The 16,043-nt window shown below is 43.5% G+C and overlaps 1 protein-coding gene across 2 annotated transcripts in view; it reads right to left on the bottom strand.

Moving 5' to 3' along the window:
* The window catches only part of APC (APC regulator of WNT signaling pathway), a 90,626-nt gene extending 85,599 nt beyond the window's left edge, over window positions 1-5,027 (bottom strand). Inside the window, exon 1 of one of the 2 annotated variants that reach the window (XM_083818929.1) lies at window positions 4,801-5,027. The gene's annotated coding sequence lies outside the window, so the exon portion shown is untranslated. The remainder of the gene's footprint in view (window positions 1-4,800) is intronic. The other variant, XM_083818927.1, reaches the window with a different exon arrangement.
* Between the last annotated feature and the right edge of the window lie 11,016 nt (window positions 5,028-16,043).

Below are 16,043 nucleotides of genomic sequence, written 5' to 3'. Positions count from 1 at the left end.
TACTTCTAGGAAATAATTACAATGCAAAACCATGCTGCGTATGTCTACTTGGATTGGGCAGCCTCCTAGTAATAATTCTGAAGCAGTAACATTTTTTTGTCCTGTCATGCTGAAGATTACCCATTTACTGCAGGAATAATATCTGTTCCTATACTCTGAAGATTACTCTATTTATCCAAGGATAGTAAAAGCACCAACATGGATTCAGATCTCTTCTGCTGTATTTACCCAAGTATAAAGACTGTGACCAGAGGTTCACTATACTTTTGTCAAACAAAATGTAAATCAAAGACAAACCTGATGGGTAACTTTCGCTAAAGCTATATGGACACATTTAATATTAGAGCACATCTCATTTTCACCACCATATTTGAACCTCATTTCTTGTTTACTTATCCAGACGGATATCCACATCATATTTTTATTTATACTGTAATTTCCTTTTCCACATTCCCTGGTATCAATTAGGAAAAATACTCCTCTATAACATGAAATCACATGTCTTGAGGCAAGCAAAACATGGAGAAGGAATCCATTTCAGTCTATGCAGTGACAGCTGTAAGTCCCATCCTGACATGCTTTCTGTCTAATAAAATTATTTAAATGCCTGAGAAGTCATTCCAGTACTGAAACAGGAAGTTTGCAATTCAAATGCAAATTCCAGCAGAACCTGTAACAAAACAAGCCAGAGAGGCTGAATGGCAATGTTTCTCATTGATCAATGAATTTCAGCTTATAATATATCAAGAAAGTTTAAAATCTTACTCCAAAAAATAGCTGCAAAGCATGACCAAGTCATAAAAACAAAGTATGACTCATTCAGCTTAGAGTGAGAGAACAGTAAGTGAGAGAAGGCACACGTAGATAAAGTAACTGAATTTCTGTGTTACATATGTGAACCTGGAATTTTTAGATGTACTCACATACCTTAAATAATAACGTTGTATGTATATATATATATATGTATATATATGTGTGTGTGTGAAGAACATTGCATACCTCTGAACTGATTTTTAGCTGAAGCCCCTTTAAGAGGAAGAACAGCAGCAATACAGGATCTCCATGGCAAGGGTTTTAGAGAAGAGAAAACGCTCATGTGATCCTGAGAACCTTTTTCCATTAATAAAGGGAGAGCCAACTCTCACAAATTATGCTTTCATGATTTCTTTGCACTCGTCAGATAACAATGAGAAGTCCTAGTTTCCTTCCAGTTCTCCCCACATGCCAGTTACCACAAAAAGGCCAATCCATTAACAGCCAAATTCAGTTTCGTGATACTCAGCACCTTGCAGAATCTATTTAAAACAATCAACACTGACAGCATTAACCGTGACAATTTATATAAGAAAAAGCTTTCTATTGATATCCAATTTCCAGAAAAAGTGTGCAACTTTCACACAAACAATCTCATAGAACTAAGCCTCAAATGATGCTTTGCATCAGAGTTCTAATAGCAGTTAAGAGTAAAAAGTTCCCACCTTCAAAAAAAACAACAGTATAAAGAAAGATGTTATCGCACTATTTCACACAAGCCTAAGTTCTTTTTATTCTGAATTACAAAGTCTACCCAAGTAAGGTGTTTTCTCTGAGATTAACATTACATTTATTTGTGATTTAAAATGCGTACCTGAGGAGTAACACTACACTTAATACGCCTCAAAATGTTATCCATGCTCAAATTTTAATTATTTAGTTTACCATTTCCATAAAGAAGTCAAACAACTTGTGCTAGTAAAATTGTAAAAACTAATTCAAAAAAAAAAATCTTGTTTATTGAATTTTACTTCTTGCCATCTGAAACTCCACAAGGTAAAGTTAAAATAGATCCCCTCCAGTCTCAAAGGGTTCACATCTGCACCAGTGATAACTAATATTAAAACAATAAAAAGACACAAAGGAACTTGCCCATGGAACCCTATTAATCTCTGACAGCAAATTCAGATTACCCCTCCCATAAGCTTCATTGAAAAATAGAATCCCCTGAATATAGACCTCTGGTATTTTCAGTGAGTTCTCCAGCTATATCTAATAGTAAAAAATGCAAACTTTCACTGAGTAATCATCACCTAACATGCAACATTTCAAAAGAGCACAATATAAGTTACTTATGAAATCAATATCACAAGTCCTTTTAATGCTTTCTTAGCAAACTCATAACTGTAGTTGTAAATCAAGCTAATTAGGATCAAAACCCCAGAAGTATTAAATATCAGATCATTAGAAGGTGGGTATGTGAATCAGGGGTCAAAGCTAAGAGTATATATAAAGCCTTTACTTTGCTAAGACTGGAAGTAAGTGGATGATGAAAATAATACCAATCTGAACAGCAAATGACTAAAAGATCCATTAAAAAATCATTTAAAACTACGAGAGTACATTTCCCAGCAGAGTCCTTGAACATTCATCCAGTCACACTGCATTTTTAAACTCAAACCTGAGACTTCACTGAAAGTTAAGCTCATAAAGTAATCCTATGATACTTTTTCCTTTTAACATTCGTAATATTGGCAGTCTCATAAAAACATGAAAGGTTAGTAATGTACGTTTTGCTCACCAAGCCGTTTAGCTACCTCACTTCAGTCAACTTATCCACTGCTTATTCAGTCACTGTCATACAAGTTACTAAAATAATATTGTAAAAACACGGTAATTTGATACAGAGAAAGGATACTCTGTTTTCTACTGTCCAAGTTACCAATGCAGTGGAGAATGTTTCAGAACTTGCAACCATACAAAATTTCAAAAAGCAAATATAACGCCTATGTGAATGATTCTATTTATTGTTACTGAGCTGCTTGAAACGAGAAAAGTTAACTGCTACAGCACAGTCCAAACTAGTTTGCTTTTACTTAAAGTAAGAATTTTCAGAGTCCACGCAAAATAAAGTTTGTTAAATCAAAAATCTTCTCTCGATCACTGTAGGATTAAGTTTTTTTATTATTCTGTTCAGTTTTCAATGTGGTAATAGGATGTAACTCCCTTACCAACAACAGCATCTAGATATAAGAAAGTTCTACAAATCTAGAAGTCTCCATTGAGAGTAAATATATATACACACAAATGCATACATATTTTTGAAAGCATTCACAATGTACTGTAAATGCAAAATGAAATGTTTGTTGAGGCCAATAATTATTGATTTCACTTTAATACTGATCTAAATGAAGAACCTGAAACTTTGTGCACCCAGTAGCACAGCACATTGTCGATGGCATTACAGTTTGATACTGTAAGTAAACTGGAATTGTGATGTTGGTTACCTGACAAACATTTTGCCTAACAGATGCCTGGGTATCCAAACTTCATGTACTTGATCATGCATTTCATTGCATTTCCTAATACATACTCATACGCTCAATAGTGTTTGGTATTGTAATATTTAGAAGTAAAAAAAAACATCAAGTATATCACCACTTGGATTACCACAGTTTTGGGTTGTTTCTTTCATTATACCATTTAGTATAGAAGCCTTTTAGCAAATTATCCATTTATATTTGTTTTGGAACTTAATGCATCCAAGGAGAGCAACTACTTGCTACTGCAAGGTCTTTTTTCAGGGCAGAGCTACCCTATAAATAGTCTTCAGCATAACCAGAGGAAAAGAAACATACTGAGGAAGTTGAAACTGAAGCACAACAATGATCTCATGGCATTCACTTTAAGAAGACTAATTTTTCTTCTGTGCTAAAGATTAGACGAAACCATTTAGCATACATTTTTTCAAACACAGTTTAAAAATAAAAGACTACAGCACCTGAATAGGAAAAAAGCTATTTTGTCTTTCAATTAGTGACCTAATCTTACTTGACTCTTGCAATAGTCTTCTTAAGAAAACTTTAGTTGTATCAATTCAGTTTTAACCTCCTGAAGCAAAGCTTTCAAACCTCTGCTTCTCCACCAGTGCATAGAAATACATTCTCTTGTTCATTTAGTAACTGGTAGAAGTACATACATGAAATCAGCTTCCAGAAATTTTTAGTTTTTGGAAAGTTAAGTTTTTACAACAACTTTACCAAAATGTTCATCTTCCCAGTTTTACAGGACACTACTATCACACCGCTCACGATTATTACAGGGGGTGAGGCAACAGCACACAAGTCAGTTACACTGTTCAGTACACATGCATCTTCACCTCTCCATTGCTTCGTGGTGACACAAGGAGACTGACATTTACACAAATCTGAACTATTTCACTTCATATTCAATTGCTTCTGCAGCTACGAAGGGCAGTCAAAGCTGGCATGACTTCAGAAAAGTCAGGTTTAGTCAGACACACCTGTACAGACCCACCCCTTGCTGCACAAAGTCCTTAACTTCTTGTGAAGACAGGAGGCACAACAGGAGAAACAGCCCGGACAAATGTGGAGTTTTGAAGCCAAAGATCAATGTAACAGGCAAAGGATGGTTTCTGCAGTCAAGGACTTGATCTTTTCAAGGAAGAGCACAGGTGAGCTCTTCCCAGGAACCAGTATGGGGGCCTTGCCAGCACTGCCTTCACGCTCCAGCAGCACGTTAGTTATCAAACACCTGAACGCTCCGGTGCATTTCGGAAGCCCAGAACCACACGCCTCAAGCTACCACGGCTAGAAAGCGACCGACTAGCTCCTGATTACCCGAGACCAGGCTCGCACCGGGTGAGCGCCAGCACCGTGGCAGGGGCAGCACAGCCGGGCGGCAGGGGCGGGCTCCCCAGGGCTCGCCCTCCCGTGCCGGGCTGATACGGGGCTCCCCCCCGTGAGGGAGCCCCGCCGGGGGCCGCCCACCCGCACACCCCACCCCACCGCCCCGCGGCTCACTCACCTGTGCCCGCCTCGCTCTCCCCGCCCGGCTGCAGCTCCGCCGACGACTGCCCCGCCGCTGCCGCACACGGCGCGGACCCACACGGGGCTGGAGGGCGGCGCAAAGCGACGACGGCCGCGCATACGGGGCGCGGGGCTGGGCGGCCACTGCCCTCCTCGGCGGCGGGGGCTCCCGGCCGCCCGCCTCACTCGGCTCCCCGCCCGAACCTCCCAGCCGCCATCTTGTCTGGGGGGAGAAGGCAGCGCGCAGCCGCCGACGAGGAGGCGGTGGCGGCCGCGCGCATGCGCCGAGGTGGTGGTGGTGGGCGTGTTCCCGTCGTGCGGCCAGCACATGCCGCGGGTTGCAGATGGTAGGGGTTTCTCGGTGTGGCGCGGGTATGCTCTCATAGAATCATTAATGTTGGAAAAGACCTTCAATGTCATCTGGTCCAACCATCCCCCTACCACCAATGTCACCCGCTAAACCATGTCCCTAAGCACCACGTCCAGCCTGTCCTTGAACATCCCCAGGGACGGTGACTCCACCACCTCCCTGGGCAACCCGTTCCAATGCCTGACTGCTCTTTCTGAGGAGAAATGTCTCCTACTTGTTTTAATTGTTGCAGAGCAGTGCTTACAGCAAGCCAAGGACTTTTCAGCTTCTCGCTCTGTCCTGCCCATGGGCAGGCTGGGGGTGCAGCAGGAGCTGGGAGGGGAAAGAAGCAGGACAGCTGACCCCAACGGGCCAAAGGGCTGTACCATCTGGCGTCATGCTGGACAAGTAATGTGGGGTGGCAGGCAGGGGACTGCAGGGGTACCGGCTGCTTGGGGATAGGCTGGGCATCAGTCAGCAGGTGGTGAGCAGTCGCATTGGGCTAAGCCCCAGCACGTTGCAGTGATTTGTGTCTCTCTGGAATTGCCAGGGTGATGACACACCTTTTTCAATCATTCTGCCATTTTTTTAGGATTTTGCAGCTGTTCAGGGGCGAATTTCCAAAGCACTGGAGGTGTCCACTACTCTAGATGCCCGCCCATATCCTCCGACACTGCCTGCCACTCATAACTATCTTGCCTCAGAACAGATCTCTGAATGGCATTCCTAAGTAGTTGGTTAACCTTGGACAATACCTGAAGCGCACTCAGGAGACATAACAATAAGAACATGCTGGTCTGAACATCCCAAGGATATTCAAAGACCTGAAGAGCTATTGTAACTAGCCTGAAGGAGAAGAGGCGGGTGAAGGAGAGAGGGAGAGTGGATAAGTGGGAAAAAACATCTCCCCCTGTCCCCTGCATAGATTAGCTCCCTGAAGAAAAAAGGTCCTTGAAATATCCTCTCCTGAGATAGCCTATGCCAAGGATGCACAGAGCATCTGGGCCAGTCACATTAGGGTGCTTTTGCCACTCATTCCCAGTTAGGCTCACTCTGGTATAGGCCTTGGTTAGTTCTTGATGCCCTTAAGGTATCTTCCTGTTCATCTTCCTGTTCCTCTGATGGGCCAGCCACTTTAGAGTAGCCTATCTCATCTTCTTCTCCCTCCCCAGTCTGAGTAGGAGTTCCTCTGCTTTCTAAACGACCTGACTTTCTCATTCCTTTTTAAAAAGGGGAGTGATGTTTCCCTTTTTCCACTCACCAGGGACATTGCCTGACTGCCAGGACTTTTCAGCTATGATGGAGAGAGGCTTGGCCACTACATCAGCCAGTTCCCTCAGGACCCTGGGTCATCAGATCCTATAGACCTGTCCCTGTTGTTTAGATTCATCAGGTGGTCTCAAAGCTGCTCTTCACTTAGAGTGGGTGGGACTTTGCTCCCCCAGCCTCCATCTATGGGTTGAGGGAAATGAAAGACTTGGGGAGCCCGTCTACCAGTGCAGAGGGAGGCAAAGAAGTTGTTGAGTACCTCAGCCTTCTCCACGTTTGTTGTTCCCAATTACTCAGCTATAGACACTCACTCCTAGTATAAGAAATTAGCCACCTATCATTGCTTACACACTACTATTTTCACCCCTCAGTCTATTTCCACAAATGTTAAAGGTGCATGGTGGCCCTCAGGGACTCCTCCTGTCACCCCAGCGCAGCAGCCCGAAGGAAGCTGGGTCCTCTCTTGTGCTCTTCCTCGAGGCTCTGTGCAGAAGGGATGCCACCTCTTGCACAACGGCTGGCGGATGGGAAAGAAGCACTCACACAACCCCTGAGAATCGTCAACAGAGTTGTTTATTGCTGGGACATCTAGCAGGCAAGCCTGCGGCATGTCCATGGTGTTTGGTGGCTCCAAGCTAATACTTAGGATGGAGTCTGCGCGATGACGAGTAGGGAGCCGGCTGGGCACTCCTGCAACAGTGTTGGTGCTCTCTGATGGCAGAGAGCAAAGACATGCTGCGGGAGTCCCAGCTCTGTTCTGGCAGAGGTGGATCCACTTCCATCGGTTCCTCCACATCTTCTGGTGGATCCAGCTCCATGGGCTCCACGGTGTTCAGCACAAGGCTAAGCCAGGCCTTGCCCGGGACTGCCCAAACGGGATGCCTTCCGTCCGGCATGTTTTCAGGCCAGGGTGCCGCACCAGGGGGCCGTCCTGTTGCACGCCTTGGTCCCATGCCACTGTTGGGTTGATTTTCATGCATGGGTCTGACGCTGTCATCTGGTTTACAGCCGTGGCTGGGTCACGCATTGTGTTGCGGACTATAGGCATGCCTCTGCTCCCCACAGCTGTCTTCATGAGACTCATGCCTTTGCCTCACACTGCTGTTGCGACTACGGTAAGGCCCAGGCCCCCTGTCGCTGTGTGTTTGAGGGGCCGGCCTGTTCCCCACATCACTGCGGTGCCGATGGTACCGCTTATATGTGTCTGGGCTTGCTCGATTTGCATGCCTCTGCTCCATGTGGCTGTCTGGACGATGCTCCTGCCTTTGCCCCATGCCATCGTTGTGACAATTGTAAGGCCCATGCCGCGAGTCGCTGTGTGGTTTACGGGAAGGACTGCGCACGGCTTGGAGTTGCCGATGATCGCACCGGTCCCTGCTGGGGACTGGCCTCACAGTATGCCTTTGGTCAGGAGACTTTTCTGGCCGGGATGCCGAACCACGGGGTCGTTCCCTTCCACACCTAGGTCCCATGCCGTTGTGTGGTTGATTTCTGTTCGTGGGTCCGACGCTGCCATGCGGTTTACGGCCATGCTTAGGTCCCACACTGTGTTGTGGGTTATGGGCATGCCTCTGCTCCATGCAGCTCTCTGGACGATGCTCCTGACTTTGCCCCACGTGACCGTTGCGCGAACTGTAAGGCCCATGCTGCGAGTCACTGTCTGGTTTAGGGGAAGGACTGGGCACTGCTTGGAGTTGCCAATGATCAAGCCGGTCCCTGCCGGGGCCTGGCCACATGGGATGTCTTTGGTCCGGAAACTTTTCCGGCTGGGGTGCCGAACCATGGAGTCGTCCACTTTCCCGCCTATGTCCTGTGCTGCAGTGCGGTTGATTTCCATTTGTGGGTCCAACGCCACCATCTGGTTTCTGGCCATGCCTGGGTCCCACACTGTGCTGCATGCTATGGGCACGCCTCTGCCCCATGCGGCTGTGTGGCTGATGGTCCTGCCTTCGCCTCACGCTGCCATTTCGGCTAGGAGAAAGCCCAGGCCCCCTGTCACTGTGTGGTTGAGGGGCTGGCCTGTTCCCCGCATTGTTGCAGTGCCAATGGTACTGCTTATATGTATCTGTGGGCTGCGTGCCAGAGGTCCTGTAGGCACTGGTGTCTTTTGTGCCGCAGGCGCTATCTCTCCGCCCATGACACGTCTCCTTCTCGTTAGGTGCATTCCTGCTCGGTGCTTCCTTGGACTGCATTGCTGTCCTCTCACACCGAGGAGGCCTGCCGCTCACCTTCCCGCTCCTGGACTTCTTCCCACCACACAATCTGGCTGTCAGAGTGCCTAGAAGCTCAGTGAATGGTGGGCCACCTGCAGGGGCCCTTTTTTATAGGGCCCGTGGCAAAGGTGGGTCAGTGGTGGCTACTGTGACCCCAGCGAGCCTCTGCGATGGAATGGCTGATGCGTGGCCAAATTTGGGCGGGTGTGTTGGGAGTGGCCTGCCTGGAAGATGCCCTCACGCGGAAGAAGGAGGAGGGTTGGGGGGGCTGATGGCCTCTTTTCTCAGGCTGGCTCCCCTGGGCCATTTGCCTTGCCAGAGAGAAAGGCTGCCCCTTGGCCACAGGGACTGCCCTGCACCTCCCATCCTGTGCCCTGGGTTTATTTTTAACACTGTTTTTTAGGTAATTTCATTCTGTTCTTTACGGATAAGAACAGAAGCAAGGTGCATCTTCAGCCCTAATTCCCATGTGCGCTTTGGGCTGCGAGTGAATAATTTCTTCCTCACGTCACATCTGATTTAAATCTCTCCTCCATTTGTTCAAAGCCATTATTCCTGGTTCCATGGCTACATTCCCTGATAGAGTCCCTCTCCATCTTTATTTTAGGCCATTTTTATGGGTTAGGTTAGGTGGCAAAAATGCAGGATCTAGCAGATTGCAGCCTTATCTACCTTGTTCCACATGTTCCACATGACATTTTTCAGCTCAGTCTCTAGCCTCTGATCAGTGCAACATAGAATCATAGAAACATGAAGGTTGGAAAAGACCTCCAAGATTATCTGGTCCAACCATCCCCCTACTATCAATGTCACCCACTAAACCATGTCCCTATGCACCAGGTCCAACCTTTCCTTGAACACTCCCAGGGATGGTGACTCCACCACCTCCCTGGGCAACCTGTTCCAATGCCTGACCACTCTTTCTGAGAAGAAATGTCTCCTACTTTCCAACGTGAAATGAAGCAGGTGTGGGCTTGGTGTTCCCCTACCTGGTACAGACAGCTCTTTGAGATTCTCTGTGCCAGTATTGCCATCTCTGAACCACCCTTTTATACTTTTGTCATTAGGCAGTCTCACCAGGTTCATTACCACTTTTGATGTGTATAATGACCTTTTTCCTGAGGTCTGAGCATCCTTTGCAAGGCACTCTTCAAATTCTTTTTTATCCCTCTTCATTTCTTTTTCAGATTTGATCTGGAATATTTTATAGCTTTCTTTTCTCATTTGGGCCTGGACAAGCTCTGCCCCTTCTTTAGGATCAGAGGAACTGCCTTGCCAAGCCCCTTCACATTCCTCTTGCACAGAGTCTGTCACAACCCAATATCAAACTGGAAGTGTCTTTGAGCATCAACCAGATACTTAGGAAATCTAGTATGTATTGATAAATAACTGAATATTTTATGTTTTAATGTTATTTGTATTGCTTATTCTAGTAATGAATTTTTCCTGTCATTTGAATATAATTTTTAGTTTTACCCATTTCTGTCATTGCTGTGACCTGATTATCCCTGTTCTGTTTCAGGGGCCATAGAACTGTGTCCTACAAACCATGATTGTGAATAGCTAAATATAAGCTGATATGACCTTGATCAATATAATGAAAATCAGATAAGTAAACTAATATTAGTAGTTCTAAATGGTATATTTTACATAATCATATGATGTATCACGCTGCTCATGGCTTTTTGAAAGACAGTAGTTCTTGGTAAATTTTTCTATAAATTCAGCCCCTTTTACTTTCCCTAACATATTGCCAAGAACCTAAAGGATGAGAATCACCATACGTTAGTATTTTAAGGAGTTCAGGATAAATCAAAGGATGTTCAGCTATGTGGCAGTTTGAATAAAAACATTGTTAAATGTCTCTTCTTTATATATGGAGATAGACTTTTGAAATTTCTTGAATCCAGTTTATGACAGTCTGTCTTCAAATAAATTTAATTTGTGTGTTAGGTGGAGAGTTGTAACAATGAAAGCAACTAATGCTGAAATCAAATTGATCTTACACTCCATCTCGCTCAAGAATACTGAAAACAGAAGATATGAGGTAGCAATTCTTTTTAATTTCTTATTATTTCCAAAAATGTCTCTGTTGAAGAAATTGTAAAGAAGAAAAAATCTTAAACTAGCTAAACAAAAGCACGTTTAAGAAAATGAAGCAACAGCAGTAGTCATATACCGTTTGCAATTCCTTGGTTCCTTAAGGCCCTGCAGGTAAATATGTTGCACATATTTCATTTGTTTGTTTGACTATGAGCTAGCTGCACTGTGTGATTATTGTGGAGAAGTGCTGCAATCAGGACTATCTCCTGGTTTTCCTGTTCTCCAGGAAAAAAGTAAGGAGAGTATCTGTCCTGGCAGCGTGAACCTGACCAGCTTGGAGGTATGCTGAGGGCATTTTGAGTAGCAGCTGCAGTGCTTTTGCAGCTATAGCTCCTCCCTGGCCCCTGTGGCTGAACACCTGCTGTACTGCTTGTGAAGAAGTAAACTTTGCCTTACACACCATCTGCCTTCATGAAGGGGAGAGCAAGTCACTGTATGAAACTGCGGAGATAACCTGCCGCACACAGGATAAAGAAATATGAAGAGTTGGAAAAATATTAACTAGTGGTGATTCTCAAGAGATCTGTCTGTAGCTGCTCTAAATTGTGCCGTAAGGAAGCATATGCTACTAGGAATCAGCAAGAATTTGCCCTAGCTATGACCTCTCCTCTCCCTCCCATTCCTCCCTGCGCTGCTACATCTACCATTTCCAGAAGCAAACACAGGATTTGCCTTTGTGCCTGCTAGGGAGTCCATTGAAAAATGGTCACTCATATACTGCAGTAACTTAAGAGTAATGAACTACATCATGTTTCTTAACACAGCTTTTGAAATAATCTGCTTTCTCGTCTTTTCAGACTGCTGGCCAGTCACCCTTCTGAAGGCTGTTACTATTTATAGTTTTGTTTTTCAGAGCACTTTCCTGTGATGATCATTCTAGTATTCCATTGCATTGTTTCACACATAAGCAGGTCACTTTCAGCAAACATAAGATGACATCCCAGAAAGATCTAAAAACCTAATGGGAGACAGAAAAGTACAGTGGTACTGATTAAGTAGGTTGACAAATGAACAAGATGATCATACTGGAAATAACATTCTGAAAAGTTACAGCCTGTTCTAAGGTAAATTTACACACCAAGAAAAGTCCTCTATCTGTTGCTCCATATCTTCAGATGTTTATTATAAGAAGGAATGTTATCAGAAGTGCTTTACCAAGGTTGTTTCTACAGATTGCTGTGAACAGCCTTCCTACTGGCATGCCTGAAGTAAATGCATGAAAAATAAATCATTTATCATTTATGTTAACTATATTACTAAACAGAATGACATTCTCACCACTCTGAAGAGAAGATAATTTCTCACAATTGGTAGTGTGCAGCATTGTGGATTCAAACTGCATCTTGATGCAATATTTATCTTTCAGAATGAAGTCCAAACCTGAGGACCTTCAATAAGTAAAACTTTAGGGAGAACCATTTAGACAGTGGTTTTACAGATCCTTGTTTATTCAAGGATTGCCATTGCAAAGTCAAATGAACTTTAACAAGGAGAACTTCCCTTTTTTTATGTTTTGTTTGAGTAATTAATAGTCCGGTATTAAGATGTCACTCATAATGTACTTAGTCTTCTGCTATACAGCAGTGGCTAGAGGTAGCTGCAGTCAACAAAAAGAAATGTGAAAGCAAGAACCCATAGTACTATATGCCTAGCATTCCAAAGTGTAACAAAGGGGGAGAAAAGGATGATTTTCAGGAGAAATAGTACAAAACTTGGATATTCTGTAAGCCCAGAATCCTAAAGGTGTGTGTAAAGCCTTTTTTTGGTTATAATTTTTCATTTGGTTAAATATTGATCCATCAGCTAATTAGATCAGAGAACCTGGAGCAATGAAGCACGTTAAGAATTGATGGTGGTTTGTCTGGTTCACATTAAGGTTTACACTTTTAAGGGAAATCAAAGGGAACAAAAAAACTCTAGACACTAGTGCCAGAAATGAAATCCCATCTCAGGGTTACAGGATTAAAAATAGAGACATCCTGCCACTGAACCAATAGAGATGTCCTACCTCTTAAAGCTACATAATTTTTAGTATCATAGCATTTTATCCTGTCAATCTGAAGGAAAGTGATAGCTGCATGGAATATATCCAAGTTTCCTGTGCTAGAAGTGAGGCGGGAAAGAATATGAAAGATGAGGGTCTTGAATATTTATGAAAAATGGCTTTGAGTTTAGTCCAGAGAATGAGTCACTTTGAGTCATGCTCAAGTCCAGACATCAGAAGAGGTCTGGACTTGCACCCTAAATCTTCAGCTTTCTAAAAGAGGAGGCTTTTTTTTTTTTTTTTTTTTGGTTAAAGTCAGATGTCTGCATACTTAACACTGTTATTAGCCTTGAGAGATAGAAAGGGCAGAGAGATCCTAAAGTCCAAATTCAGTTCTTGTGCCTGACGTACTGAAGTTTGTAAGCCTTGAAGATTTCAAAATAGCACTTGCTTTACAGTAAGAGGAGGCAACTATAATAGGCAAGGAGACAAGAGTTAGAATGCAAGCATCAGAAACTTCCCTCTTGGGTTGCTCAAAAGACCTGAAAAGAGCAAAGAAGCTAGTATCTTAACAGGTGGGCAAAGGAAGCTTGTTAGGAGAGTTTTAGTTAAAACTAAACTAACATAGCTACCAAAAATTGGGACACAAGTGACAGAATTTTGAGGGAAATTAGAATCTTTACATCTAAAACATTGCCCATGATCAAGAGAAGAATTACACATTGTACCCCAAGGTATTATAAGCATATTAACAAAAATTGTGTTTTGAATTAAGACTGGCAGCTGTCAGCTTGCTGATATTTCAGCACAGAACAAATAGTAAACTGTTTGCAAAGATACTAAAACTCGAACTCATAAAACAGAGACATATGAATTTGCTGAAGTGCTGATTTCCAAAACTAGAAAAGATATAGTCAGCTTAAAATCTGTCACTACTGTTCTGAGTACAGGAGTAACTTATTACCACAAGCAGCAAAAATAGAATGGATTAAAAATGAGCCCTAAGCCCAATGGAAATAATGTTGTTAAAAACCAGATTTTTATGGATTTTTCCTAATGAGTGGAATTTATATTGTCTTCCCCAAGTTTTTCTCATGATCAGATATGACTTGAGAAAATTCTTTATCAGGAAAGCAACTTTACTCATACTTTTCTTCTCAAATGGTTGTTATCTGGAATAAATAAACAAACAGTGATGATACCTGCAACATTTGCTAGGAGTAAAAATGCTAGAAATTGTAGGAATTGTAGAAGGGGAGTGGAGCTGTATATTTCAGTATTTTTCAGAATATGACATTATATATGAAAGTCTTCATATTTCATTTCAGCATGCTTGTACTCCAGTACATACAATAATAGCTAATTCCATATTAAGCTTAATTTCTGTGAAATTTGAGTAAATATAGCAGAAAAATATAGTGTGCTTTTTGGATAGGACATGATTTTGGACACTGTAAGATCCATCTCAGGCTTCTGAAGTTGCACTGAAGATACTGCTTGAGGCAATTCACAGAATCACACAGTCATAGAAACATCTAGGTTGGAAAAGACCATTAAGATCAAATCCAAACATCAACCTGACCTACTGAATCTCATCACTAAACCATGTCCCTTGGTGCCACATCCACATGTTTCTTGAATACTTCCCAGAGATGGGGATGCCACCACTTCCTGAGCAGCCCCTTCCAAAGCTTGACCACATTCTGCATGAAGAAATTCTTCCTGATGACCAATAAAAACCTTGCCTGGCGCAACTGGAGGCTGTTTCCTCGTGTCCTATCACTTGTCACCTGAGAAAGGCACCCTCCTCTCTAACTCCAGCTGACTTATTTTAGATACTTAAGATAACTTACCCTTTAGAGTTAACTGTTTTTCCCCACTGAGTATAAATGGAGTCTAGAGGTATTGACTTAGACTAAATGTCTAGCTTTTACATTCTTAAATGAAAACATACAAATCTTGTCTCATGTATCGGTACATAATACAATATAATACAATAAAGCAAATAATGCAAAAACAAGTTTTTTTTTTTTTGACAAACAAACAAATTTTAGGAAGGTAGTTGATTTCATGTAAAGGATGTAAATTTTGAAATTCTGACATTTCATTGTTTCCCTGAAACAACAACAAACAAACAAAGAAGCAAACAAACAAAAAAACAACACAGGGAAAGTCAGGCATAACTCTGTTTAAACTAGTGTGTTGGTAGCAGCAAGATGAAATAGCTACAATCATTATCTTCTCTACTCTAAGTTTTCTTTCTTCCTAAAAGTCTGTCATCATAGTTCATTGGTGGTAGCAATATTTGAACGCTCAGTGCAAATTTCAAGACAACATGGTTTTCTATCCACACAGTATTCTGGAAGAATCTTTGAAAATGGCCTAAATTAAAACCCCATGAGTGTAGCCACATGACTGATATAAGTGGCAATTTTTGAGAAAAATACAGAAAATCGAGATGCTTCTGGAAAGCTTGGTTCTGTGTAGCAACAAAAGTTCCTTCATTTATATGATTCATTTACTTAGTATAATAATCAGTAAATTATAGTGAACATTTATCATGGAGGAGTGTATTAGGAATCAGTCTATCTGTTTTATCTTTGATTTGATCACAGCGCTTTTTGAAACTCAAAGAAAAACATCAACCTAGAGCATTTCGCACAGGCTTTGCAATGCCTGGTGCAGTCAGGGTGCTGTGAGGGTGGGCTGCAATGTGGGGGCCGATGGAGACCCTGGGGCCAGCTGGGGACTGTCCCAGGCAGGGAGCAGGGGGGCCGCAGGGTGGCCAGGGGCAGCCCCTGGTCTGGGGCATCAAGCGCCAGTGTGGGGACTGGGGTGGGTGAAGGCCAGGCTGGGATGTTAGCCTACAGATACCCACTCGCCTGCAGGTGTGGTGGATCCTAGCACTGGGTCAGGATCAGGCCTGGTGAGGGGAACCAGTGTTGGACACAGCCCCAGGACCACTGAGCAGGTTCATTGTGACAAGGCAGCGCCAGGGTTAGTCCCAGCATCACCCCGTGGGTCAGGGCCCTGCCGCAGATAATGGGGCGCGTGGCCGGGCGCAGGCAGGGCTGTGAGGGGTTTGAGCAGTCAGGCCTCACTGCAAGAGACTCCCATGGATGGGGTTCAGCCTTGGCTGAGGCCTCCCCACAGCCCTGCCCTTGTCAGGCATGGTGCTGAGCCCCGGCCAGGAGAGGGCTGCTGTCAGGACCCTTACAGATATGTTAAAAATAGAGAAATGGTAGGAATTGAGGAAAAGTTAGGGAAAAAAAAACCACAGTTTTACATTAGGGCATGCCCAAATAATCATGCCAGCACCTATG

Source organism: Anser anser (assembly GCF_964211835.1).
Source record: "Anser anser genome assembly, chromosome: Z".
Lineage (NCBI taxonomy): Eukaryota > Metazoa > Chordata > Aves > Anseriformes > Anatidae > Anser > Anser anser.
This window is presented reverse-complemented; position numbering and strand designations above follow the sequence as displayed.